At 51.2% G+C, this 20760-nt stretch overlaps 2 non-coding genes across 2 annotated transcripts; both read right to left on the reverse strand.

Moving 5' to 3' along the window:
• Positions 1-16387: 16387 nt before the first annotated feature.
• Positions 16388-16578, reverse strand: LOC140719521 (U2 spliceosomal RNA). Its single transcript, XR_012096937.1, has one exon. It is a non-coding gene; the product is annotated as a U2 spliceosomal RNA (small nuclear RNA).
• A 3918-nt stretch (positions 16579-20496) lies between these two features.
• LOC140719503 (U2 spliceosomal RNA) lies at positions 20497-20687 on the reverse strand. The gene has a single exon (XR_012096921.1). It is a non-coding gene; the product is annotated as a U2 spliceosomal RNA (small nuclear RNA).
• Positions 20688-20760: the final 73 nt, after the last annotated feature.

Raw genomic sequence — 20760 nt, forward strand, 5'->3', positions numbered from 1 at the left:
CACCATATGCCATGGTAAGGAGCAACACATACAATTTAAAACTCTCCTTCAATGACCGTGCCTATCCTCATCTATAGCTATCGTGAAAGTTAGGGTTGCGGTCAGTGTTCCCTAACAGCTCACTGACTGAAAGGTCAGTCACCTGGCTGGGCTCATTATCCAACACCAGGTCCAGTACAGCCCCTCCTCTCACTGGACCATCCAGATACTGGTTTAAGAAACCTTCCTGGATACATTTAACAAATTCTGCCCTATCTAATCCCCTTGCACTAAGAAGGTCCCAGTTTATATTAGGGAATTTGAAATTCCCCATGACAACGGTATTATTGTAAAGCAGGGTGGACTTGAAATGGCAAGGGCATAAAAGCATTGGCATAGCACAAACAAGCAGGTAGGCAAATGGCACGCCAGTCCAATTGGGGTGAATTCATGCTTGTGCAGATTTGAAATTATGGATAGTATCGTTGCGGATTAACTAAAGTGAGAAGCAGTCTTGACTGATTCTCTGGAAAGCTGTAGACAATTTAACTTGCAACTGATACTGTTATAGCAAGTGAAAACTACCAATCGATGTGGGACATTGTAATTCCATGCCACTGGGGAAGACAAGAGAGGGATGTTCACAACGTTAGCATATTTTTAAGGGTGTATCAGTCATGGTCCGGTCCGTGAAGTCCATATTCCAGTTCACAGTCCAGTCCGTGGACTCCAGAATCTGGGTCTTCTGGCTGTCCCTTGTTTCATTTGGGCTTTATCATAGGCACCTGAATCCCGTCTTGGAGCTGGGAATGTAAGTGGCCCTGGGGTTGAGTGTAGGTACTGGTTTGTCTCATCAGTGTCCTGTTCTTGCTGCTGTTGGGTAAGCTGTTACCCTGTGGTTGGATCTGTCCCTTCCCCTTCTTTCTGTAGCCCTTGCCTGGAGTCTCGCCTACTACCTTCCTGCCTGGAGCCTTGCCTGCGTCCTCGCCTATTCTCGTTGTCAAGTCCTACCGCTGGAACAAGACCGGAGCCTTGCTATGTCCAGATAAGGAACCGTCTTTTGTTGTATGGAATTGTCTCTTTGTGTCCACACCTTCCCAAGGTAGGTCCAAGAACTAAGGCTCTGTGTTCCTGCTCTGCCTTGGTCAGCCCAGGAGTCAAGACCCAGGTTCTGGGTCCCTGTTCAATCCAGTCTCTGGCTTGGAGTCCTTGTCCAGGTTCCAAGTTTCTAGTTCCTCTTCCAGGTTTCCCAGTCTAGTCCTAGCCCAGGTCCTGTATCCTAGTCTCGTCCAGGGCCTGTGTCTTGTCCAGCATTGTTTCTTCCCCATTTCCCTTGCTTTCTTGACACACCTAGTCCTGTCCCTTGTACTTCAGTGTCTGTGTCTTGCATTTGGGTCTGTTCCCAGTGCCCACTTATGACAGTATCCTTGATACTTAACACAATTGAGGAGGAAGTGTACCACAAAGTGTTTTTCTTAGTGGTACATTTATGGAGGAGGCATTACCCCTCAACTCTGCAATAACAGGGGTGTATTCTGGGTGTTGTCAATAACAGGTGTATTTTGGGTGTTATCAAACTGTATGGAAGGCATAGCTTATGGATGATTGACTAGTTTTGTGGCCAATTCAGAATCAGGCTTATTATCACTGGCATGTGACATGAAATTTCGTAACTTAACAGCAGCAAATCAATGCAACAGGTCATATAGAAGAGAGAAAAATACATAAATAAAATGAAAAGAATGATAAACAATTACAGTATATGTATATTGAATAGATTTTAAAAGGTGAAAAAACAAAAAAAAACTGTATATTAAAAAGGTGAGGTAGTGTTTATGGGTTCAATGTCCATTTAGGAATCGGATGGCGGAGGGGAAAAGGCTGTTCCTGAATCGTTGAGTGTGTGCCTTCAGGCTTCTGTACCTCCTTCCTGATGGCGGAGGGGAAGAAGCTGTTCCTGAATCGCTGAGTGTTTGCCTTCAAGCTTCTGTACCTCCTCCCTGATGGCGGAGGGGAAGAAGCTGTTCCTGAATCGCTGAGTGTTTGCCTTCAAGCTTCTGTACCTCCTCCCTGATGGCGGAGGGGAAGAAGCTGTTCCTGAATCGTTGAGTGTGTGCCTTCAGGCTTCTGTACCTCCTCCCTGATGGCGGAGGGGAAGAAGCTGCTCCTGAATCGCTGAGTGTGTGCCTTCAGGCTTCTGTACCTCCTCCCTGATGGTGACAGCGAAAAGGCTTGCTGAGTGAGGAGAGAGACCAGGCCGCTGAGCAGAGCTTTGTGGCAGTTACTTTGCATTGGCATGACCCAGTGCTCACTGACCCAGTGCTCACTGACCCAGTGCTCACTGTCCCAGCTACTCCGGGAAGTCTCACTTGCCTTGTCAGAGGTTAAAACCACAGCTTGGATTTTTTTTTTGGTGTCAGGCACTAATTAGTTTGTAAACTTTAATCGAAAGAAAATTGGGAGGGGGGTGGCGTGTGTGGGGAGCACTTCATGATGTGGTTAATGTTCCTGTGTCCTACAAAGGTGGTACCCCTTTGCTAAATTTAGGCTTGCTTTTAAGATGCATGTAGGAACTGTGAAGTTCCTAAAATTTGATAGAAATTATGTTTTAGGAAAGACAAAAGGCTTTCCCAAACTACAAGCATCGGTAAAAAGCAGCAATGGGTGTGCTTGTGTCATTCACAGCTCTCTCCGTTCTCTGTGATTTCAATTGTTGAGTGGCTGATCTTCCCTCCGAGGCCGGCAGGTCTACATTTTACAGATTGGAGCCGCAGTTTCTGCAGTTCGTCGGGCTGTTTACCCCACATTTCAACAGCTTAGTTTGAGCTCTGGTCCTGAATTTCCAACGCTTCTCTGCTCACTGAGCTGAGCCTCAGTACGGGATGGCTGCAGAAACAGAAGGGCTCACAGGGAAACCTGCGGCGCAGACTGACACAGGACGCGAGTTGTGATGGGTTGTGTTGGCATTCTGAAGGGTGACTGAGCTCTAACTCAAGCACAACGGTCTGGCAATTCTGGACGTTGCTGCGAATGTACGGCTCCGGACAGTTTGGGATTTGTGCAACACATTTGAGTGAGTGGCCTTGGACACTGATGATTTTGTCAGCGTGGCACAGCCAACGGAAGGAAATCTTGGGGGAATCCACTCGGGGGCTGGAGATGTGGGAAATGCTCCGTACTGGTGACATGTATTGGGGCACCTGAGACTGGAGGAGGGTTGTGGTTCTGCTTCTTGAAGGTATTACTGAGCCGGTGCTGGGCTGGGTGGTGCGAGGCGTGAAATGTCATCACAATTCATTGCTTTCAGATGCATCTCAGTCCAAGTTTCTGGCTGAGGGAGAGTGAGCATCTGCTGCCTGGCGGAGGGGAGAGACGAGGCCAGGTAGGCAGAGTTTCCCTGGCGGTGTGGCCCAGCGCTCACTTTTCTAGCTGATCAGTAAAGTCTTCCCTGCGACGTTGGAGGGTCACACCGCTACAAAGATTCTTTCAGGCACTGACTCGAGCCTGGAAATATAAATCCAAGGACAATAGAAGGTAAGAAATACGCGGTCTGTTTGCAGTTCCTGCGTCCGGCCAGTGGCACTGTCCTTGCAGCGTTCCCAAAGTTCCGTTGAAAATGAGGTCTTTGGTTTTCCAATTGACAGATATTTGTAAGATGCACAGGTATTTGTGATTTCCCAGCCGGAGAGTGAGTTGCAGCTGTCCACACCTGTTTTTTTTTTGCTGGATTTTAAGGATTTAAGCCATGAATTCGGTTTCCACAGGTTCTCAGATTGTCACTTTAGTGTGTTTTATGTTCAGTCTGTGCTTTTCTCTGATGTTTCAAACAAGATTTTAAACGGGAATGATCAGCGGTTTTTGAAATAAATTTTTTCTTAAAAAAAATGATCAACCCTTCCCCCCCCCCTCCCCTTAACCCCTCCCCCCTAACATATCCGATCAGCGGTTTCTGAGTCGGAGCAAGAAGGCTGCGAGTGACCGGCTGATTTGAGGAGCGAGTCGGGGTAAAAGAAGCAAGACTGCGCAGGTGTGTGACGTCAGCCAGTAGAGCGCGAGATGTTTAAGAGGAAGTCCGCCATATCCAGCGGGCGGTGGAGTGAGGCAGCAGAGTGATAGGGCTTTGACTCTATGGGCTTGGGCGGTAACAGGACGAGGCGAGGTAGGTTTACCTGTGTTATTTGCGGAAAGGAGGTAGTATGTGTGAGGCCGGTTTTCTGTGCTCGGTGTCAGACGTAGAGGGTCCCGGATGGCTATATCTGCGCTAGGTGTGCCGAGCTACAGCTCCTGAGGGACCAAGTTAGGGAACTGGAGATGCAGCTCGATGACCTTCGTCTGCTCAGGGAGAGTGGGGAGGTGATAGAAAGGAGTTATGGGCAGGTGGTCACACCAGGGCCACAGAAGACAGACAAGTGGGCAACAGACAGGAGAGGGAAGGGGAAGAGTCAGGTACTGGAGAGTACCCCTGTGGCTGTACCCCTTGACAATAAGTACTCCTGTTTGAGTACTGTTGGGGGGGGTGCGGAGACAGCCTACCTGGGGGAAGCAACTGTGTTCATGCCTCTGGCACAGAGTCTGGCCCTGAGGCTCAGAAGGGTAGGGAAAGGAAGAGAAAGACAGTAGTGACGGGGGACTCGATAGGGGGTCAGTCAGGTGATTCTGTGGTCGCAAGAAGGAAATTCAGATGGTAGTTTGCCTCCTGGGTGCCAGGGTCCGGGACTACAGGGAGTTAGGAAGGAAGTTGAGAAAAAGTAATCTTGGGGTTACTACTTGTGCCATGGACAGTGAGAATAGAAATAGGATGAGGTGGAGGATAAATGCGTGGCTGAAGGATTGGTGCAGGGGGCAGGGATTCAGATTTCTGGATCATTGTGACCTCTTTAGGGGCAGGTGTGACCTATACAAAAGGATGGGTTGCTCCTGAATCATGGGGAGCCAATATCCTGGCAGGGAGGTTTGCTAAGGCTACTGGGGAGAGTTTAAACTAGAATTATTGGGGGGGGGGGGGGTGAACCGAACTAAAGAGACTGGGGAAGAGGCGGTTGGCTTACAAGTAGAGAAAGCTTGGAGAGAGTGTGTGAGGGAGGATAGGCAGGTGATAGAGAAGGGACACGCTCAGATGGACAGTGAGTTGTGTCTATTTTAACACAAGAAGTATTGTGAACAAAGCAGATAGGCTTGGAGTGTGGATCAGTACTTGGAGCTATGATGTGGTGACCATTACAGAGACTTGGATGGCTCAGGGACAGGAATGGTTGCTTCAAGTGCTGGGTTTTAGATCTTTCAGAAAAGATAGACAGGGAGGCAAAAGACATGGGGGTGTGGCACTGTTGATCAGAGATAGTGTCACGGATGCAGAAAAGGTGGACGTCTTGGAGGGATTGTCTAGAGTCTCTGTGGATGGAGGTTAGAAACAGGAAGGGGTCAATAACTTTACTGGGTGATTTTTATTGGCCGCCCAATAGTAACAGTGATATCGAGGAGCAGATAGGGAAACAGATCCTGGAAAGGTGTAATAACAGCGCGGTTGTTGTGATGGGGGATTTTAATTTCCTAAATATCGAATGGCATGTCCCTAGAGCAAGGGGTGTAGATGGGGTGGAGTTTGTTAGGCGTGTTCAGGAAGGTTTCGTGACACAACATCTAGATAAGCCTACAAGAGGAGAGACTGTACTTGATTTGGTATTGGGAAATGAACCTGGTCAAGTGTCAGATCTCACAGTGGGAGAGCATTTTGGAGATAGTGATCGTAATTCTATTTCCTTAGCAATAAACATTGGCAAGAGATAGGAACAGAAGTTAGAAAAGCGTTTAACTGGAGTAAGAATTATGAGGCTATCAGGCATGAAATTCAAAGCTTAAATTGGGAAGAAATGTTCGCAGGGAAAGGTACAGAAGAAATGTGGTAAATGTTCAGGAGATATTTGTGTGGAATGGTGCATAGGTACATTCTAATGAGACAGGAAAGTTATTGTAGGGTGCAGGAACCGTGGGGTACAAAGGCTGTAATAAATCTTTTCAAGAAGAAAAGAAAAGCTTACCAAAGTTTGAGTTAGGTAATGCTAGGGATCTAGAAAATTGTAAGTCTAAGAGGAAGGAGCTTAAAAAGGAAATTAGGAGAGCCAGAAGGGGCCATCAGAAGGCTTTGTTGGGCAGAATTAAGGAAAACCGCAAGGCATTGTACAAGTATGTGAAGAGCAAGAGGATAAGACGTGAAAGAATAGGACCTATCAAGTGTGACAGTGGGAGAGTGTATGGAACCAGAGGAAATAGCAGGGGTACTTATTGAATACTTCAGTGTTCACTATGGAAAAGGATCTTGGTGATTGAAGTGCAGGCTTGCAGCAGACTGAAAAGCTTGAGCATGGAGATATTAAGACAGAGGATGTGCTAGAGCTTTTGGAAAGCAACAAGTTGGATAAGTCACTGTGTCTAGAGGAGATGTACCCCAGGCCACTGTGGGAGGCAAAGGAGATTGCTGAGCCTCTGGCGATGATCTTTGCATCATCAATGGGGACGGGAGAGGTTCCGAAGGATTGGCAGGTTGTGGATGTGCTCCCTTTATTCAAGAAAGGGAGTAGAGATAGCCCAAGAAATTATAGACCAGTGAGTCTGTGTTAGGGTCCGATCCGGAGTCCACCTTCCGGGCCTTGCTCCGGTCCGCGGACTCCGGACTCCGGGTCTTGCTCCGGTCCGCGGACGGACTCCGGGCCTTGCAGCCAGCCCTCCTGTCACACGGACCCATTGGATCATCTTGGCTTAAGGAGGTACACCTGTTGCCTATTAGGGGGCAGGTGTTTATAAGGGGCTCGGGCTGAGCCTAGTTGTGTGGTTGTCCTGCTCCAAAGCCAGTTTAACCCGCTCTGTACCTGGACTGCCGGCTCTGAATCCTGTCTGTATCCTGTTCTGCCCTGGTTTCTGCCCTGCTTGGAATCCTGCTCTGCCCTGGTTGCTGGCCTGTTCTGTATAGGCTCTATCCAGTTGGTCTTGTTCCCCTGCTTCTCTCCTGTGCAGTGGTCCCGCTGTTCCACCTTATTCTACTTGCTCGTGCTGCCACACTGTCGGTTGCCTTTCCCAATTTACCGGTGCATCACAGTAGTCCTGTTGCTCACCCTAGACCCAGCTTCCTTCTGATCCCTTGCCTCAGCCAGGCAGGTCCGGCCGGACTGCTGCTTCCCGGTGGGGGCTTTGCCCTTTCCACCCATCTGCCTTTTCCTACCCATTGCCTCTGTAGGGGAGGTCCGGCCGGACTGCCGCTGCCTGGCGGAGGTTCTGCCCCTACCTATCCATTACCTCTGTCGGGCAGGTCCAGCCAAATTGCCACTGGCCGTCTGGGGTTTCTGCCGTTTCCACCTATTGCTCCCGAAGGGTTGTGCCCTGCACCTGCCAGGTGTCCGTGACTGGCCCAGGCCGCCGTGATTTCCGCCTGGGAGTCGGCCCTGCCCAGGATCCATGCAGCCCGACCTAAGGAATCCTACCCTTTCCACCCCTCGTTTCCCATGGGTTTGCCCCGCACCTGCCCAGGCCTCTGTGTTTCTGCCTGGGAGGTGGCCCTGCCCGGGATCCATGCGGCCCACCATGTGGACTCCTCCTGCCCTGCCACAAACTCTGGGATCCCCCTGCCTGCCTCGTCTGAACTCTGGGATCCCCATGCCTGCCTCACCCCTCACATGCCATGGCATCCCCATCCTGTCCTACCCCTAGTTCTTCAGTGTCTGCGTCCTGCATTTGGGTCCAATCCTGCCTTCGTTCCTGACAGTCTACTTCAGTGGTTGGTAAGTTGATGAAGAAAATCCTGAGAGGCAGGATTTACAAACATTTGGAGAGGTATAATATGATTAGGAATAGTCAGCATGGCTTTGTCAAGAGCAGATCGTGCCTTACGAGCCTGATTGAATTTTTTTTGAGGATGTGACTAAACACATTGATGAAGGAAGAGCGGTAGATGTGTGTGGCCTCTATCGGTCGTGGTCGATCATGGGAACTGTGCCTCTGGTAGTCACCGGGAGTGGCCTCTGCAGGGCGCAAGCCAGGGCAGAGTTGATATGGAGATCCGTCTGTTGCCCATGCAGTGGGCCCCCCCCCCTCCATGCTGATGACAGGTCCAAAGGAATGACAATAGCCGATACAGTTTGGTGCCAGCAACATCGCAGGAGTTGCCGTGCCGGTTGGGTACAGCAGTCAGCCGTCTTCGGGACTCCGACTCCAGATTTTTCCTCGGTGTTTACTCCCAAAGCCTTTCCCATGAGTGGGGTATAGCTGCAAGGTGAGCTAGATGAGCTACCATCCGTGATTAACGAGCCCCATCTGCCCAGAGCAACTGGTTTTCAGGTGCCAGTGGTCTGCTTTTGCCCCTTCTCCTGTCAGTGAGAACAGCTCCGCTGGGCATACAGTGGCACACAAAAGTGCTAAGTGAGTAAAGATGACCTGATTTCCAAAAGGCATAAAGTTAAAGATGACACATTTCTTTAATATATAAGCAAGTTTACTTTTTTATTTCCATTTTTTACAATTTCAAAATAACAAAAAAGGAAAAGGGCCTGAAGCAAAAGTTTGGGCACCCTGCATGGTCAGTACTTAGTAACACCCCCTTTGGCAAGTATCACAGCTTGAAAACACTTTCTGTAGCCAGCTAAGAGCCTTTCAATTGTTTGGCGGATTTTCGCCAATTCTTCCTTGCAAAAAGGCTTCTAGTTCTGTGAGATTCTTGGGCTGTCTTGCATGCACTGCTCTTTTGAGGTCTATCCACAGATCTTCAATTATGTTTAGTTCGGGTGTCTGTGAGGGACATTGCAAAACCTTCAGCTTGGGGTAGCCTATTGTGAATGCTGAGGTGTGTTTAGGATCATTATCCTATTGTACAAACCATCCTCTTTACATTGTCAGCCTTTTTACAAGACGGTGTGATGTTTGCTTCCAGAATTTGCTGGTTTTTAATTGAATTTCTTCTTCCCTCTCCCAGTGAAATGCTCCCCATGCCACTGGCTGCAACACAAGCCCAAAGCATGATCGATCCTCCCCATGCTGAACAGTTGGAGAGGTGTACTTTTCATGAAATTCTGCACCCTTTTTCTCCAAACAACCTTTGCACATTGCAGCCAAAAAGTTCTATTTTAACTTCATCAGTCCACAGGACTTGTTTCCAAAATGCATCAGTCTTGTTTAGATGTTCCTTTGAACTTTTTGAATAGAACGTTTTGGCCACAATGAGTGTGGTGTGCCTCAAGGATCTGTTCTGGGATCCTTGCTCTTCATGACTTTTGTATATGACCTGGATGAGGAAGTGGAGGGATGGGTTAGTAAGTTTGCTGATGATGCAAAGGTTGGAGGTGTTGTGGATAGTGTGGAGGGCTGTCAGAAGTTACAGCGGGCCATTGATAGGATGCAAAACTGGGCTGAGAAGTGGCAGATGGAGTTCAACCCAGATATGTGTGAAGTGGTTCATTTTGGTAGGTCTGATATGATGGCAGAATATAGTATTAATGGTAAGACTCTTGGCAGTGTGGAGGATCAGAGGGATCTTGGGGTCCGAGTCAATAGGACACTCAAAGCACTTGTGCATGTTGACACTGTGGTTAAGAAGGCGTACAGTGTATTTGCCTTCATTAATCGTGGAATTGAATTTGGGAGCTGAGAGGTGATGTTGCAGCTATATAGGACCCAGGTCAGATCCCACTTGGAGTACTGTGCTCAGTTTTGGTCGCCTCACGACAGGAAGGATGTGGAAACCATAGAAAGGGTGCAGAGGAGATTTACAAGGATGTTACCTGGATTGGGGAGCATGCCTTATGAGAATAGGTTGAGTGAACTCGACCTTTTCTCCTTGGAGTGTTGGAAGATGAGAGGTGACCAGATAGAAGTGTATAAGATGATGAGAGGCATTGATCATGTGGCTTTTTCCCAGGGCTGAAATGGTTGCCACAAGAGGACACCGGTTTAAGGTGCTGGGGAGTAGGTGCAGAGGAGATGTCAGGGGTAAGTTCTTTATTCTGAGAGTGGTGAGTGTGTGGAATGGGCCGCTGGCAACAGTGGTGGAGGTGGATACAATAGGATCTTTTAATAGACTTTTGGATAGGTACATGGAACTTAGAAAAATAGAGGGCTATGGGGAAGTCTAGTAAATTCTAAGTAGGGACATGTTCAGCACAACCTTCTGGGCCGAAAGGCCCGTATTCTGCTGAAGGTTTTCTATGTTGTCTGTGGCTGGCATTCTGAACTTGCTACTGAGGAGCGTGGTGATTTTTTTTGGGGAGGGCAGTGTCTGGTACTCCACAAAAGACACCCTTTGCCGACTGGTTATGAACCAGGTTTACAGCTGAGCGAAAGGCACAAGCTGGCGGAATGAGGGGAGAGACGAGACGTTCTGAGCAGAGGTTGTGACAGTTGCGCTCTGTGTTCCCTTTCCCAGGGGCTCTGGGATGTCACGTTTGCCTTGTGAGAGGCTGGCACCTCTGTGGGGATCTCTTTGCAGACACTGATTAGAGTTCGGAAAGTTTAATCAGAAGTCCGTTGTGGGATTGCGCAGGACCAGGTGAGGCATTTCTGACGGGGCTTGGAAGGGAAAGAGAAAGGTGAAAGGTAATCCGGTCGGAGCTCTGCTGCCCTGCAGAATTTTTGCTTCTGTTTCAGACTTTGTCTGGCATTTGGCTCAAAGCTCAATTGACAATTGTCTTTTTAAAGGGATTAAGAGATCCTCATCTACAGGGATGGCGAAGGAGCGGAGCCAAAATGGGTGTGCTCCCCAGGGTGAAGAAGAGCAGCCATTCACACCTGTCCTTTATTCGATGTTGCAATTACTGTTATGGAGTGGCCGAGCTTCGCTCTCAGAAACTGGCTGAGCTGCAATCTTTGTGTCTCCAGACTCATCAGAGTTTCCCCCCAGCTCAGTTTTTCAGTTTGTCTTGACTTTAATACGTGTCAAATTGATTTCAATGGCAGAGAAACAGACAAAGTGCTGGGAGATCTGACAAGGTCAGGCAGCATCTACGGGGAGCAACAGAGACAATGTTCCAGTAAAGAGCAGAAGATTATTTCACGAGTGTGGTGGCAGAGGTTCGGGGTGGGTGCAGCGGAATAAAGGTAATATTGATTACAGCCTTTCTTGTGAATCAGGAAATGTTTGCAGGGAAAGGCGCGGTGTTCCGTGGGTCCGATCATCCAAATCGTCACGGTGACAATTCGCAGCCTGGATGCAGCGGAAAAAAGATTCAAGATTCAAAAACTTTATTGTCATTCTAACCGTACATCAGCTCTGCAGGGCAGAATGAGACAGCGTTTCCCAGGAGCAGTGCAATCATAACATAACAAACGCAACACTAAATAATAAACATAACAATAAATAGTAAAACACAACAGCCACATGTCAGTTTAAAAACAAGTTATAAGTGTCCGGTGCAAGTTAAAAGTGTCCAAAGCAGAGTCAGGTAGAGCAGCTATTTAGCAGTCTGACTGCCTGTGGGAGGAAGCTGTTTAGTAGCCTTGTGGTTTTAATTTTGATGCTCCTGTAACGTTTACTTGATGGCAGAAGAACAAACAGTTCATGGAGAGGGTGTGAGGGGTCTTTAATGATGTACCGTGTCTTCTGGAGGCATCGACTCTGAAAGAGGTCTTGGACAGTACTATTGGTTACATCTTTGTGAAACATGAAGTGTTTGCCAATGCCCTAAATAGAATTACTGAGATGGGAGTTTGGGGGTGGGGTGTGTGACACAGGGTACAAAATGTCATCACAAGGCAGGCCAGGCATGCAGACCCAATGGAGGTTTACGAGTGGAGAGAGATGGAGAGCAGGTTGCAGCAGCCTGACAGAAGGGAAGGAGGAGGCCAGGTAGGCAGAGGTTTCCCAACGGTATGGCTTGGTGCTCATCTTTAGAGCTGATCTGATCTGTAAAGTCTCGTTTGCCTTGCCAGAGGGTCACACCCCTGCAAAGGCTTTCAGACGCTGACTGGACCCTATAAGTATTAAATCAAGGGTAGGAGTGTGGTAGGAATTGCGTGGTCTGTTTGCAGCTCCTGTGTTCTGCTGAGGTGCATTGGCCTTGCAGAGTTCCCAAATTTCGGTTGATATCTATGGAAAGAGGAAGAAGGCTGCGAGTAACTGGCTGATTTCAGGAGGGAAGGCAGTTTTACCACTCGGTAAAAGAGAGGCAAGACTGGGTAGGACCATGATGTCAGCCAGTAGAGCGCAAAAGATTTAAAAAGGCAAGTTATCTTCAATGGTTTTTGATTCGGAGTTTCAGGAGTGAAGGCAGTTTTCCCACTCGGGGTAAAAGAGGGCAGACTGGGCAGGCACGTGACGTCAGCCAGTAGAGCGCGAGAGGTTTAAAAGGAAGTCCGCCATATCCAGCAGGCAGTGGAGTGAGGGCTTTGGCACAATGGGCTTGGGCGGTAACGGGACGAGGCGAGGTTGGTTTACCTGTGTGATTTGCGGAAAGGAGGAAGTATGTGTGTGAGGTCAGTTTTCTGTGCTCAGTGTCAGATGTTGGAGGTCCTGGAGTCTCCAATCTCCCCGGATGGCCATATCTGCACCAGGTGTTGTCATGGTCCAGTCCGTGAAGTCCACATTCCGGTTCATGGTACAGTTCGCGGACTCCAGGTCTTCTGGCTGTCCCTTCTTTTAGTTGGGCTTAATCATAGGCACCTGATGCTCGTCTTGGAGCTGGGAATGTAAGTGGCTCTGGGGTTGAGTGTGGGTGCTGGTTTGTCTCGTCAGTATCCCCTTGGAGCAACCTGCTGGTGGAAGGCTAGAGCAGCCCTTCGTGATCCCTAGGCCTGGTTGGAGCCTTGTTGTCTCTAGTCGGAGCAGTCATCGGGGTGTGGATTCAGCCGTTTCCAGGGCCAGCTGAGTGGCCGTCTGCCACTCTGAGCTAGATATGGATTTGGCTGTTTCTGTAGCCAGCCAAGGTTGCTGGCTGCCCTGAGACTCGGAGCCAACCTGGACTGAGCTCCCTTCCTGCCCTTGCCTCTGTGGGGTAAACCAGGCTGCCTTTGCTGTTACCCTGAGGCTGGTCTGTTCCCTTCCCTTCCCCTCTCAATCCCTGATGGTTACCTTGGCACACATCCCGGTCCCACATCCTAGTAAGCGTCCTGGCCCTGCGTCCTAGAAAGGGTCCCGGCCCTGTGTTCCAAGAAGGAGTTCCTCATCCTGCCCAGAGTGCCTTGTCGAATCCAAGCCTCGTCCAGTCCTGTAGCCACATCATGTCTTCGCTTAGTTCTGGGGTCCGAGCCCGAGTCAAGACCCAGGTTCTGGGTCCTTGTCCAGTCTCTGGCTCGGAGTCTAAGCCCAGGCTCCTAGTTCCTTGTCCTGGTCCAAGCTTTCCTAGCCAAAGTCCCAGCCCAAGTAGGTGTTCCTGTCCCAGCTCCTAGTGTGTGTCCATTCCCGTCCCTGACTGTAGTCTAGTCCATTTCCCAGTACTTCAGTGACTGTGTCTTGCATTTGGGTCTGCCTTCAGTGCCCCCTTATAACAGGTGTGTAGAGCTGTAACTCCTGAGCGACCAAGTTAGGGAACTAGACATGTAGCTCGAAGACCTTCGCCTGGTCAGGGAGAGTGAGGAGGTGGTAGAAAGGAGTTATAGGCAGGTGGTCACACTGGTGCCATGGGAGACAGACAGGTGGGTCAGTCAGGAGAGGGAAGGGGAAGAGTCAGGTACTAGAGAGTACCCCTGTGGCTGTACCCCTTGACAATAAGTACTCCTGTTTGAGTACTGTTGGGGGGGGGGGGGGGCAACCTACCTGGGGGAAGCGCCAGTGGCCGTGCCTCTGGCACAGAGTCTGGTCCTGTGGCTCAGAAGGGTACGGAAAGGAAGAGGAAGGCAGTAGTGATAGGGGACTCTACAGTCAGGGGTTCAGACAGGCAATTCTGTGGACGCAGGAATGAAACTCGGATGGTAGTTTGCCTCCCAGGTGCCAGGGTCCGGGATGTTTCTGATTGTGTCCAAGATATCCTGCAGTGGGAGGGAGAACAGCCAGAGGTTATGGTACATAATGACATGGGTAGGAAAAGGGAAGAGGTCCTGAAAAAGACTACAGGGAGTTAGGAAGGAAGTTGAGAAGCAGGACCACAAAGGTAGTAATCTCGGGATTACTGCCTGTGCCACACGACAGTGAGAATAGGAATAGAATGAGGTAAAGGATAAATGTGTGGCTGAGGGATTGGAGCAGGGGCAGGGATTCAGATTTCTGGATCATTGGGACCTCTTTTGGGGCAGGTGTGACCTATACAAAAAGGATGGATTGCATTTAAATCACAGGGGAACCAATATCCTGGCAGGGAGGTTTGTTAAGGCTACTGGGGAGAGTTTCAACTAGAATTATTGGGGGGTGGGAACCAAATTGAAGAGACTAGGGAAGAAAGAGGTGGTTGCCTCACAAATAGAGAAAGCTTGGAGACGGTATGTGAGGGAGGATAGGCAGGTGATAGAGAAGGGACACACTCAGGTGGACGGTCTGAGATGTGTCTATTTTAACGCATGGAGTATTGTTAACAAAGCAGATGAGCTTGGAGTAGTGGTCGCCAACCCGTTGATCACGATCAACTGGTCGATCTTTGAGACTTTCCCAGTAGATCCCGAAGAAAAATAAATACACAAATACTGTTGAGAGATTGGTTGCGGGGTTTTAGTTCCGTTCGCACTTGACTACACAGTGTATTTCAGTGGTCACCAATCACCGTGCCGCGAGGAAATGATACGAGTCAGCTGCTCCTTTCCTCAGTCCCTGTCAAGTTCACTGTTGAACTTGAATGCACGCAAGTGGCCTAAACGGAGTGACAGCCTTGTGTGGCCGGCGAGAAGTGCCGTTGGTACTGGCCTGGAGCACGGACTGATAGGTGCTGCTGCTAAACCTGTTTAGCACACCGAATGTTCGTGGGGAAGCCGGTGCTAAAGTATTCACAGTGGACCTAATTTGGGCTCAGGGTTTCGTAAGTAGCCGCTACCGCGCTGCTATCTACTGAAGCAAGCTTTTGTCAGCCGATAGATCCTACAAGGAAGGGCAGGCACGCCTCCTGTCGCACTCGTCGCTTGGTCGGTCGCTCTCTCTGGCCTGTGACCTCCGACCCTTAACTGTCCTTTCACCCCACTCGCGACGTGCCGCACCTGGCCAAGGTTCTGGAGGTTGCCTGAAGAGGCAATGAAGCCCTCAAAACTGCTTAAATCACCCTGTGCTTAAAGACAAACCCGCTGAGTTTTTCTCAGCAGGAAAAAAGTGACAGAAGCTGGACAGAAGCGGGACAGAAGCTGAGAGCCACGAAAACTAAATTGCGGAATAGACTGGACACAAGGAACCTGCTTCAAGTATCGCTGTATTCCGGACGTGTTTAACATCCCCCCCCGCCCGTCGGCTGGTCCACAAGAATATGGTCAATATTAAACTGGTCCGCAGTGCACAGAAGGGTGCAACAAGTGCTGGAAGAGCACTTCCAGGTTTTGTCGATTCGCGGTTGGTTGAATTTGCGCATGCGGAACTTGCGGATAAGGAGGGCCGTCAGTATGTAGATAAGCCTACAAGAGGAGAGTCAGTACTGGGAAATGAACCTGGTCAAGTGTCAGATCTCACAGTGGGAGAGCATTTTGGAGATAGTGATCATAATTCTATTTCCTTTGCAATAACGTTGGCGAGAGATGGGAACAGACAAGGTAGAAAAATCCTAAGTGGAAAGGATGACCGCGGAGGTGCATGCGCAGCTGATTCGGCGGTCAGAAAGGCCTCCTGGCAAGCTTGGGGAGAAAAGGATGTCGTCTACAGCTGTGGCTGAGGAGAAACAATGGGTGTGCTCTGCAAGGCGAAGGCTATATTGCAGCCATTCGCACCTCTGGGGGGGGGGTTTTATTTGATGTTTGCAATTCCAATTGTTGAGTGGCCGAGTTTGGCTGAGAGAAGCTGACCGAGTTGCAGACTTTGCGTCTGCACAGGTTATCATGGGGAAGTTTCTCTCCCCCCACCCAAGCTGAGCAAGCAGGCCAGGCATCAGAATGCATCATGTGCAGAGCAGCTTGCTGCAGGAATGCCAAGTGGCATTGCATCCTTCAGGAAGCTGGTGAAGCGCCTTGCCTGCAGCACCTACCCGATGTGCTCACAGCCGGGATCTGAGAAGCACTCGATCTTAGCCGGACGGCCTAGATATAATGCCAGTGCTGCTGTTGAGTTGGCTACACATTGCGCGAGTGAGCGAGCTGTAGGTAGAGAGGAAGAGACACAGACACATAGAGGGTGTGGAGAGCCAGCAGCTCTCTCCTCTCTCTCACTCTCCCCCCTCCCTCTCTCACTGTCCCTATCTCCCTCCCTCTTGTCTCTCACTCTCACTCTCTGTCTAATCTCTCTCCCTCCACGTGAACGCTTGTTTATGCTGCTGCTTTTGCTGCTGAGTTTTTGTCATTTTTCTTTTCTTTGTTAGTTTGAAATTCCCCAGGGGGGAAGTGCACCGTTCCCAGAGGCACTGCAATACTGGGTCGATGCGTGGAGTGGACGGAGCAAGCCCCTATTCCATCTCCCTGTTCCAAAAATCAATTTAATATATGGTCCCCAGATAGGGGACGTATCAGATATTAAACTGATAAGAACAGATACTACACTTGATCTTAGCCAAAAGGCCGAGAAGCGATGCCGGCGCGGCCCTTGAGTCGCCCGCATCCTGCCCAGTCTCTGGTGTTTAGGTTGAAGCAGCAGGCCTGGCAGAGACCTTGCTGCCCTGCCCCGCTGACAGCCCTGGCCCGGGTGGTCTGGAATCCATCGTCGTGCTGGACAGCTGTCGCCTCTCTGGTCGGTGGTGAGTCGGACTTGTCAGAGGCTATGTAAAGCTGCCAGTGATCCACCAATGGTCGGGGAGGGAGGTGGGGCCTGTTAGGGCCTACGTCATTGGCAGAGGCTGCTGGCTTCCTTGGCCGGCTGCCGGCGGAGTCTCAGCAGCTCACTGTGCGAGCGAGGGACGATCTGTTCTCTCTGTGGCCCCAGGACAGACAGCCGACGTGCGGCCCGCCCTGCCCCGCCCGCTTTGGGACACAGCAGGAGCGGGCGGCTCTGCGCGTGCGTGTGACAGTGTGGCCGTCGGCTGGGATGGGAAGTTTCCTGACTTGCCCTGCTGTCTCTCCTCCTGGCCGTGGGAGGCTGGTCATGCTGTCCCGTCTGCGGGGGGACTGGCAGCAGGCCACTCGACCCTCCCTGCAAGGCCGTCCCCACCCAGCACTCGACGGCGAGAGCGCGCCTCCTCTGGGCTTTGCGCGCCCCGTCCGGCACGTCCATCCAGCCGAGCCGTCTGCTTGCCGAGGCTGTGCTCTCCCTGGAAGCGAGAAAGCGGGTGGGTCGCGGCACCGGCTCAAGACCGGCGCGACGGTGGTGGACGTGGGTGGCCAAAGTCGGCGGTCAGAAAGGCCTCCTGGCAAGCATGGGGAGAAGAGGAGGATGTCGTCTACAGGTGTGGCTGAGGGGAGACAATGGGTGTGCTCTACAAGGCGAAGGCGAAATTGCAGCCGTTGGCACCTCTGTGGCTGTTTTATTTGATGTGCAATTCCAATTGTTGAGTGGCTGAGAGAAGCTGGCCGAGTTGCAGACTTTGCGTCTGCACAGGTTATCATGGGGAAGTTTCTCTCCCCCCACCCACCTTCTTTTTACCAATTGAGTTTGTCCCCTTGTTGTCGTCGTCATCTTGACCTTGATGCACATCAAACTGTTTAGCAGTGGCAGGCAGGCAGGCGGGCAGGGTCTCTCTTACATGACAGACTGACTGGTTGTGCAGCCAGCGGGGTGGGTGCCTGCATGTAGAAATGGGAGGGGGAGAGGGAGGGAGGAAGGGGGTGGGCACGCGTGGCAGGAGGAAATCTGTGTAGCGGACTGACGGTGGCGCAGGTACCCCACTGCTCTGCTGTGCAGGTGCGTTTTTGCCCGGCATCACCCCTCGGTCGTGAGGCGTGCGGGTGGGCGATGTGGAATGAAAGGGGTATTGATTATCGCCTTGGTTGTGAAACAGGAAATATGTGAAGAGAAAGGAGGAGCCGGCTCCCCAGCGCTAACTGCAGCCAGCAGCCAGGCGAGGTAAATGCTGCGAGTCCGGATGGATGGGAGCGGCCGTGGCCGTGGTGCGGAAGGTGGGGGCAGCTAGCCGTGACAGGACACAGGACTGAGCTCCCTGCGTGCGTGAAGCACGGCGATGTGGACGGATGCGGCAATGGTGGAGACGGCGCCGAGCTGGTACGCCTAAGTGTGAGAGGTTTGAGTGAGTGAGTGGCCTTGGAAAATGATGAAACTTAGAAACACAGAGTAGTAGAGCACAGTACAGGCAGGCAGGCCGGCCGTTGGGCACACAGTGTTGCCTTCTTCCAGCTGACTTGTCAGCTAGGGTACCATTCTTTATCTTCCTCTCTGGGGAGGGGGGAACATTCTAAATTTCTCTCTGGGAGAAATTTATCCCTAACATCCTGCTGCCTGCCCTGCAAGAGACCCCTAAGCATGGAGCAGACGTACGTACGTACATACATACATTTCCCTGCAGAAAGATCATCCCAATTCAGATGCGAGGCGGAAATTGTAGCCTGATAATTTGCCCTTCCCCAATGAAGAAGTGTTGCTGTCTCTCCTCTGTGATTGTATCCTTTTGCATGATAATGGTTAAGGCCTGGCAGGCAGGCAGGCAGGCCAGGCGCAGGGAGCGAGCGGTGGTCAGTGTCCGCCAGCCTTCCCCCAGGTGCTCTGAGCCACTGGGAGATGTGAGAGCTTGACTGAGCCGGTCGGTCATAGACAATGGAGGATTAGACAGTAGGTGCAGGAGTAGGCCATTCGGCCCTTCTAGCCAGCAGCGCCATTCACTGTGATCATGGCTAAGGATAGATGATCAGTAGTACCCCGTTGCTGCCCTCTCCCCCCCATATCCCTTGAGCCTTGAATGTAATGGCTGGGGCTGGGCCGGCGGGGGTGGGTGGCACAAGGTAGAGAACGTCATGACAGCGCAGGCAGGCAGGCAGACAGACGCATCAGAATGGAGGTTTTGGAGCAGGGATGGAGGGAGGGAGAGAGGGAGAGAACGAAGGAAGCGAGAGAGAGAGAGAAAGAAGGGAGAGAGAGAAAGAAGGAAGCGGGAGAGGGCGAGAAAGAAGGAAGCGGGAGAGGGCGAGAAAGAAGGAAGCGGGAGAGAGAGAGAAAGAAGGAAGCGAGAGAGAGAGAAAGAAGGAAGCGAGAGAGAGAGAGAGTAAGGGAGAGAGAGAGACAGAAAGAAGGGAGAGAGAGAAAGAAGGAAGCGAGAGAGAGCGAGAAGGAAGGAAGTGAGAGAGGGGGAGGGGGGAGAAAGAAGGAAGCGGGAGAGAGAGAGTAAGAAGGAAGCGGGAGAGAGAGAGAAAGAAGGGAGCGAGAGAGAGAGAGAAAGAAGGGAGCGAGAGAGAGAGAGAAAGAAGGGAGCGAGAGAGAGAGAGAAAGAAGGGAGCGAGAGAGAGAAAGAAGGGAGCGAGAGAGAGAAAGAAGGGAGCGAGAGGGGGAGTGAGAGAGAGAAAGAAGGAAGCGAGAGAGAGAGAATGAAGGAAGCAAGCAGCAGCTTCAGCTTGAGCTGCAGCTGCTGCCGGGCCAGACGGATGAGGCCGGGACAGGTAGGCAGGCAGAGTTTTTTTTGCTGATGGTATGTATGGCTAGGTGGTGATTTTTGTCTTGGTCAGTAGAGCACGGCGCTGCTGAGCTGAATCTGGTGCGGAAGGCGGAGGGGGTGCGGGGGGTGCGGATGGGGCAGAAGAAGGGAGCAGGAGCACTGGGCCCTGCTGTTTGTTGTGCTGGCGCCCCCACCCAGTCCTCTGTAGCTGGGCACCCATCCGTCCCTCCCTCCCTCCCTCGCTCGAATGGATTGTCCCATTCGGCCGTGTCGATTTGAATGAGCCTGTCCGGCCGGCCGGCTGCTGAAAGAAATGGTGAAATTGCAGCCGAGCGAGCGACTCAATGTCAGTCGCCCGTCGGTCGGTCGCGTCTGTCCTTGGCTCCTTTGTAAGGGAGCAGCTGAGAAGAAGAGTGGAGTGAGCGCAGGAGAGAAAAGGCCTTTCAGCCCGCTGCACTCTGCTGTTGAGCTTGGTGCGGCCAGCAGCCAAGCCGAGCAAGCAGGCCAGGCATCAGAATGCATCATGTGCAGAGCAGCTTGCTGCAGGAATGCCAAGTGGCATTGCATCCTTCAGGAAGCTGGTGAAGCGCCTTGCCTGCAGCACCTACCCGATGTGCTCACAGCCGGGATCTGAGATGCACTCGATCTTAGCCGGACGGCCTAGATATAATGCCAGTGCTGCTGTTGAGTTGGCTACACATTGCGCGAGTGAGCGAGCTGTAGGTAGAGAGGAAGAGACACAGACACACAGAGGGTGTGGAGAGCCAGCAGCTGTCTCCTCTCTCTCCCCCCCCCCCCCCCTCTCACTCTCCCCATCTCCCTCCCTCTTGTCTCTCACTCTCACACTCTGTCTTCTCTCTCTTCCTCCACGTGAACGCTTGTTTATGCTGCTGCTGCTTTTGCTGCTGAGTTTTTGTCATTTTTCTTTTCTTTGTTAGTTTGAAATTCCCCAGGGGGGAAGTGCACCGTTCCCAGAGGCACTGCAATACCGGGTCGATGCGTGGAGTGGACGGAGCAAGCCCCTATTCCATCTCCCTGTTCCAAAAATCAATTTAATATATGGTCCCCAGATAGGGGACGTATCAGATATTAAACTGATAAGAACAGATACTACACTTGATCTTAGCCAAAAGGCCGAGAAGCGATACCGGCGCGGCCCTTGAGTCGCCCGCATCCTGCCCAGTCTCTGGTGTTTAGGTTGAAGCAGGAGGCCTGGCAG

Source organism: Hemitrygon akajei, chromosome 31, assembly GCF_048418815.1.
Source record: "Hemitrygon akajei chromosome 31, sHemAka1.3, whole genome shotgun sequence".
Lineage (NCBI taxonomy): Eukaryota > Metazoa > Chordata > Chondrichthyes > Myliobatiformes > Dasyatidae > Hemitrygon > Hemitrygon akajei.